Source organism: Sus scrofa, chromosome 6 (genome assembly GCF_054392235.1).
Source record: "Sus scrofa isolate SSC_HxYL_T2T_F1_AM1 chromosome 6, Sscrofa_HxYL_maternal_Yorkshire_Landrace_v2.0, whole genome shotgun sequence".
Lineage (NCBI taxonomy): Eukaryota > Metazoa > Chordata > Mammalia > Artiodactyla > Suidae > Sus > Sus scrofa.
The window spans coordinates 48,325,113-48,333,089 of NC_139388.1; the positions used below are offsets into that span (position 1 = coordinate 48,325,113).

The following is a 7,977-nucleotide window of genomic DNA, read 5'->3' on the forward strand; positions in this document are numbered from 1 at the left end:
TTGCACAGGCTATGGTGGCAAGTACAGACTGCCTCAGCCATTGTGGACTCATGAGATGGGCTGGGACCTTTACTAAGGTCCTGTAAAAAGGCACTGTCTGTGGCCCTAGTCACATCAGGAGTCCCAGCCAAAGAGGGCCCTGTAACCAAGTGCTACCAGTTGCCCTCACTGCCCAGAGAATGTTCATGCCCTGCTGTTGCCACTGCCAATGGCTCTGGGCACTGCCTACAGTTCCATGGGGATCACTGCCAATGCCCTGGGCACTGCAACCAGGAGCATAATGTGCCACTTTCCCACAGGTCTACACCACCGCCAAGGGCCTGGGAATCTGCCCACTGCCACTATCTCCATAGAGGCACACAAAGTCTGAACACCGCCACACCCCCTATATCAAGAGGATAACAATCTGTACACATGGAGAAAAGAGACACCAAAGCAGCCCTCACACCAAAAATAGCAAGCCCTCACAAAATACCCAGAGGTGCTCTTGTTGTAAATAGTCCTCTAAGACTACAGTTTCCCTAAACTCACATGATAAGAAAAGTATAAGCAAAATAAAGAAGCTCAGAAGCCATTCCCAGTTAAAAGAGCAAGAGAATTCTCCTGAAGGAGAAAATAAGGAAACAGACTAACAGAGTTCAAAAAGGAGACAGTGAAAATACTGAAGGAGTAAGAGCGAATATAAAGGAATTAAAAGTGAATATGAATGGTAATGCAGATTACTTCAGAAAGGAACTAGAAAATATAAGGAGCCAAGAAAAATTAGAAAATCATTTGCAGAGAGGACAAGATGGCGGAGGAGTAGGGGGACACGCTCGCCCTCTCCCACAAACACAACAAAAAAAGCACATCTACAGAATAAATGACTCGCACAGAACAGCAACCAATCGCTGGCAGAAGAACCTAAACTCAAGTAACAGCAAGAAGTTCGTGACATTACTGGGCAGAACGGGAGAAAAGAGGAGAGTGAGAGAAGGTGAATCCGAGCGGGACGGGCGCTCCCGAAAGGGAACTGCGGAGGAGAAAGGGATCCCGCACCCTGGAAAGTCACCTACACGGGGGAAAGATCAAACGAACCGGAGCAATCTCCAGATGCAGAGAAGAGTGTAGCAGTAAGTTGGAGTACAGAAAAGCTGATCAAGAACCGAACGGACCATCTGAACTACGTACGGGCACAGTCACCAAAAATTGAGACGCCTGGGTGGGGGCTGGGCACCGAATCCTCGGCTCCAGAGGTTAGTCCCCGGGCTAGGGGGCGGGGCGGAGCGGAAACTGCTTGGGAGGTCTAGAAACCATTTGACCTGGCAGAGACTGACTGGGAGACTAGGAAACAAAGCTGTCGCAGAGGAAGGGAGCAATACTCTAGGGGCGGGGAAGTGGAAAGCCGCATCAGAAGGAACCTGGGAGAAGAGCCTGGTCTGCACCCATGCTGGGGAGGGGAGAGAAGAAGGGGTGGGTCCCCATAGAATACCCCCCACGCCACAGCAAGCTTACAGGCCCGCTAGCTAGCTGAAAGCTGTGCTTCCCAGTGCATCCCCTCCCCCCACCCCCGCCACCCCCTACGTTCTCGCCGAACCTGAGGCTGCCTGCCATCCAGGAGGGCTGGCCTCAACAATTGCCTGAAGCCTACCACCGCAGGGGCTGTCCCTACACAGGCCTGCTTGCCCTTTGGAGGGGCTACACTTATGCAGAGTAGCACCAAACACCACCAGCCCCCGAGAAAAGGCCTGCAGCCCAGAAAAGCTAGAACAAGCCTAGCCAGGCAGTGAATAGATCTGCCTAATTCTTGGACGGTTTTTCTGAGTCGGGCTGCCCCAGGGAGGAGCCTCTTCCGTTTCCAAAGGCCCTGCTACCCGCCCAAGCCCCTGGGGGTGCCCCACTCCTGTGGAATAGCTGCTCAGCACCACCAGCCCCCTAGAAGAGCCCCTGCAGCCCAGAAAAGCTGCAACAAGCTTGGCCAGACTGTGAAAAGATCCGCCTACATTCTCAGGCCGTCCTTCTGAGTTGGGCTGCCCTAGGGAAGAGCCTCTTAGGTTCTCAGAGACCCAGATAGCTGCTCCAGCCCCCAGGGGGTGCTTCACTCCTGAGGAACAGCTGCCCAACACTGCCAACCCCCTGCAAGAACCCCACAGCCTAAAAACACCAGAGCAAGCTCTGCATGACCAAGTGAAATCTGCTACCATCGTGGTGTGGACCTCCCAGTCCTGTCTGCCCTCAGGAAGTCCTCCTTTGCTTCAAAGAAACACTGTTAGCCCCATCAACACTCCAGAAAAGCCACACTGCCTCAAAAAAGATTGACCAACAACGCCAGCCCTCAGGAAATATTCCACGGCAGTGACAAGGCAAACACTGCCCGATAACGGAGAGTACAACTCCCTCAGGAGAAAGAAAACAACAAGCAAGATGAAGAAGCTGAGAAACCACCCCCAGTCAAACCAACAGGAGAACTCACCTAAAACAGTCAACAATGAAACAGATCTCTGCAGTCAGACAGACCTGGAGTTCAAAAGAGAAATAGTGAAAATACTGAAGGAATCAAGAGAAGATATGAACAGTAATGCAGATACCCTCAGAAAGGAACTAGAAAATATAAGGAGGAGCCAAGAAAAACTAGAACATTCATTTGCAGAGATGCAAACTGAACTAAGAGCAGTAAAAACCAGAATGAATAATGCCGAAGAACGAATCAGTGATATGGAAGATAGAATAATGGAAATCACTCAATCCGGACAACAGACAGAAAACCGAATCAAAAAACTGGAAAGCAATATAAGAGACCTATGGGATAATATAAAGCGGGCCAACCTACGCATAATAGGAATTCCAGAAGGAGTAGAAAAAGATAAGGGGATGGAAAATATATTTGAAGAAATTGTCGATGGAAACTTCCCAAATCTAAAGGATACTGGATTCAAGATACAAGAAGCACAGAGGGCCCCAAACAAACTGAACCCAAACAGACCCACACCAAGACACATCATAATAAAAATGGCAAAAGTTAGTGATAAAGAGAGGATCCTAAAAGCAGCAAGAGAAAACCAGAATGTTACCTACAAGGGAACCCCCATAAGAATATCAGCTGATTTCTCTACAGAAACACTACAGGCCAGGAGGGAATGGCAAGAGATATTTAAAGTGCTAAAAGGAAAAAATATGCAACCTAGAATACTCTATCCAGCAAGAATAGCATTTAAAATAGAAGGGGAAATAAAAATTTTTCCCAACAAACAAAAACTTAAACAATACAGCAACACAAAACCCAGGTTAAAGGAAATGTTGAAAGGGCTTCTCTAAACCAAAAAGAAAGGAAGGAAAGGGAAGAAAAAAGAAAAGGAAAAAAAAAAAAAAGAAGAAGAAGAAGAACTAGGACTGAGGAAACCGCAATCAGAGAGAAGTTACTCAAATAAGCCAGCATACAGATTTAATCATGAACATGCTTCAAACAAAATAAAATTAAAAAGAAAAAAATAAAGTCATCAAAACCATAAAATGTGGGCAAGGGATGTTAGGAAGTAAATAACCCTTTTTGTTTGTTTGTATGTTTCTCTTCTTAATTTTAATATAGTAATGAAGTGTTTGAACTTACAGGACCATCAGGCTAAAACACACAATTATGGGAAGGGGTTAGCATACTTAAAAAACAGGGCAACCACAAGCCAAAACCAAATATTGCATTTGCAAAAAATGAAAAAAAAATACACTCAAGCAGATAATAACAGGAGACCATCCAACCAAAAAAAAAAAAAAAAAAAGAAAGAAAGAAAAAAGAAAAGATAGGAAGAATGGAGAACCATAGAATCAACTGGAACACGAGGTTCAAATGGCAATAAATAATCGTCTATCAATTATCACCTTCAATGTCAATGGACTGAACGCCCCAATCAAAAGACACAGAGTGGCTGAGTGGATAAAAAGGCAAAAACCTTCAATATGCTGCCTACAAGAAACTCACCTTAGGACAAAAGATACATATAGATTGAAAGTGAAAGGGTGGGGAAAAATATTTCACGCCAATAGACATGACAGAAAAGCAGGAGTCGCAACGCTCATATCAGACAAAATAGACTTTAAAACAAAAGACATAAAGAAAGACAAAGAAGGACACTACTGAATGATTAAGGGATCCATCCAAGGAGAGGATGTTACTATCGTCAACATATATGCCCCAAATACAGGAGCACCCAGATACATACAACAAATATTAACAGACATAAAGGGAGATATTGATGAGAATACAATCATAGTAGGAGACCTTAATACCCCCTTCACATCAATGGACAGATCCTCTAGACAGAAAACCAATAAAGCAACAGAGATCCTAAAGGAAACAATAGAAAAGTTAGACTTAATTGATATCTTCAGGACACTACATCCAAAAAAATCAGAATACACATTCTTCTCAAATGCTCATGGAACATTCTCAAGAATCGACCACATATTGGGACACAAAGCTAACCTCAATAAATTTAGGAGCGTAGAAATTATCTCAAGTATCTTCTCTGACCACAATGCCATGAAATTAGAAATCAACCATGGGAAAAGGAAAGAGAAAATACCTACTCCATGGAGACTAAACAACATGCTACTAAAAAACCAATGGGTCAGTGAGGAAATCAAGAAGGAAATTAAAAACTACCTTTAAACAAATGATAATGAAGACACAACCTCTCAAAATCTATGGGATGCTGTGAAAGCAGTGCTCAGAGGGAAATTTATAGCAATCCAGGCCTTTCTCAAAAAAGAAGAAAGATCCCAAATTGACAACTTAACCCTCCACCTAAATGAATTAGAAAAAGAGAAACAAAAAAGTCCTAAAGTCAGCAGAAGGAAGGAAATTATAAAGATCAAAGAAGAAATCAATAAAATAGAGACTCAAAAAACAATAGAGAAAATTAATAAAACCAAGAGCTGGTTCCTTGAAAAGGTAAACAAAATTGACAAACCCCTGGCCAGACTCACTAAAAAGAGGAAAGAAAGAACCCAAATAACCAAAATTATAAATGAAAAAGGAGAAATCACAATGGATACAGCAGAAATACAAAAAACCATAAGAGAATACTATGAACAACTATATGGCAACAAGTTTGACAATCTGGAAGAAATGGACAATTTTCTAGAATCTTACAGCCTGCCAAAACTGAATCAAGTAGAAACAGACCAACTGAACAGACCGATCACTAGAAATGAAATTGAAGAGGTCATAAAATCACTCCCTACAAATAAAAGTCCAGGACCAGATGGCTTCACAGGTGAATTTTATCAAACATATAAAGAGGAATTGGTGCCCATCCTCCTTAAACTCTTTCAAAAGGTTGAAGAAGAAGGAATACTCACAAAGACATTCTATGATGCCACCATCACCCTCATTCCAAAACCAGACAGAGATACCACCAAAAAAGAAAACTATCGGCCAATATCATTGATGAATATAGATGCAAAAATTCTCAACAAAATCTTAGCCAACCGAATCCAACAACATACCAAAAAAATTATACACCATGACCAGGTTGGGTTCATCCCAGGTTCACAAGGATGGTTCAACATACGCAAATCAAACAGCATCATACACCACATTAACAACAACAAAAAAAAAGTCAAAAATCATATGATCATCTCAATAGATGCAGAAAAAGCATTTGACAAAATCCAACATCCATTCATGATCAAGACCCTCGCCAAAGTGGGTATAGAGGGAACATTCCTGAATATAATCAAAGCCATTTATGATAAACCCACAGCAAATATAATACTCAATGGGGAAGAACTGAAAGCCTTCTCACTCAAATCTGGAACAAGACAGGGATGCCCACTCTCACCACTGCTCTTCAACATAGTTTTGGAAGTCCTAGCCACAGCAATTAGACAAACAAAAGAAATAAAAGGCATCCATATAGGAAGAGAAGAGATAAAACTGTCACTGTATGCAGATGACATGATACTATACCTAGAAAACCCTAAGGACTCAACCCCAAAACTCCTTGAACTGATTAATAAATTCAGCAAAGTAGCAGGATATAAGATTAACATTCAGAAGTCAGTTGCATTTCTGTATACCAGCAATGAAACATTAGAAAAGGAATACAAAAAAAATGATACCTTTTAAAATTGTACCTCACAAAATCAAATACCTCGGAATACACCTGACCAAGGAAGTAAAGGACCTATATGCCGAGAACTATAAAACTTTAATCAAAGAAATCAAAGAAGATGTAAAGAAATGGAAAGATATTCCATGTTCCTGGATTGGGAAAATCAATATTGTAAAAATGGCCATACTACCCAAAGCATCTACAGATTCAATGCAATCCCTATCAAATTACCCATGACATTTTTCACAGACCTAGAACAAACAATCCAAACATTTATATGGAACAACAAAAGACCCAGAATCGCCAAAGCAATCCTGAGAAACAAAAACCAAGCAGGAGGCATAACTCTCCCAGACTTTAAGAAATACTACAAAGCCATAGTCATCAAAACAGTGTGGTACTGTTATCAAAACAGACAGACAGACCAATGGAACAGAACAGAGAACCCGGAAATAAACCCTGACACCTACGGTCAATTAATCTTTGACAAGGGAGGCAAGAACATAAAATGGGAAAAAGAAAGTCTATTCAGCAAGCATTGCTGGGAAACCTGGACAGCTGCATGCAAAGCAATGAAGCTAGAACACACCCTCACACCATGCACAAAAATAAACTCCAAATGGCTGAAAGACTTAAATATACGACAGGACACCATCAAACTCCTAGAAGAAAACGTAGGCAAAACACTCTCTGACATCAACATCATGAATATTTTCTCAGGTCAGTCTCCCAAAGCAATAGAAATTAGAGCAAAAATAAACCCATGGGACCTCATCAAACTGAAAAGCTTTTGCACAGCAAAGGAAACCAAAAAGAAAACAAAAAGACAACTTTCAGAATGGGAGAAAATAGTTTCAAATGATGCAACCGACAAGGGCTTAATCTCTAGAATATATAAACAACTTATACAGCCCAACAGCAAAAAAGCCAATCAATCAATGGAAAAATGGGCAAAAGACCTGAAGAGACATTTCTCCAAAGAAGATATACAGATGGCCAACAAACACATGAAAAAATGCTCAACATCGCTGGTTATAAGAGAAATGCAAATCAAAACTACCATGAAATACCACCTCACACCAGTCAGAATGGCCATCATTAATAAATCCACAAATAACAAGTGCTGGAGGGGCTGTGGAGAAAAGGGAACCCTCCTGCACTGTTGGTGGGAATGTAAACTGGTACAGCCACTATGGAGAACAGTTTGGAGATACCTTAGAAATCTATACATAGAACTTCCATATGACCCCGCAATCCCACTCTTGGGCATCTATCCGGACAAAACTCTACTTAAAAGAGACACGTGCACCTGCATGTTCATTGCAGCACTATTCACAAGAGTCAGGACATGGAAACAACCCAAATGTCCATCAACAGAGGATTGGATTCGGAAGAAGTGGTATATATACACAATGGAATACTACTCAGCCATAAAAAAGAATGACATCATGCCATTTGCAGCAACATGGATGGAACTAGAGACTCTCATACTGAGTGAAATGAGCCAGAAAGACAAAGACAAATACCATATGATATCCCTTATAACTGGAATCTAATATCCAGCACAAATGAACATCTCCTTAGAAAAGAAAATCATGGACTTGGAGAAGAGACTTGTGGCTGCCTGATGGGAGGGGGAGGGAGTCGGAGGGATCGGGAGCTTGGGCTTATCAGATACAACTTAGAATAGATTTACAAGGAGATCCTGCTGAGTAGCATTGAGAACTATGTCTAGATACTCATGTTGCAACAGAAGAAAGGGTGGGGGAAAAATGTAATTGTAATGTATACATGTAAGGATAACCTGACCCCCTTGCTGTACAGTGGGAAAATAAAAATTAAAAAAAATAAAAAATAAAAATAAAAGAGGAAAAAAAAAAGAAAAGAA

General features: G+C 41.6%; 1 long non-coding RNA gene across 1 annotated transcript in view; it reads left to right on the plus strand.

Moving 5' to 3' along the window:
* The window catches only part of LOC110261275 (uncharacterized), a 67,155-nt gene extending 63,849 nt beyond the window's left edge, over positions 1-3,306 (plus strand). Inside the window, exon 4 of the long non-coding RNA XR_014806161.1 lies at positions 300-3,306. This is a non-coding gene — a long non-coding RNA (uncharacterized LOC110261275). The remainder of the gene's footprint in view (positions 1-299) is intronic.
* Positions 3,307-7,977: the final 4,671 nt, after the last annotated feature.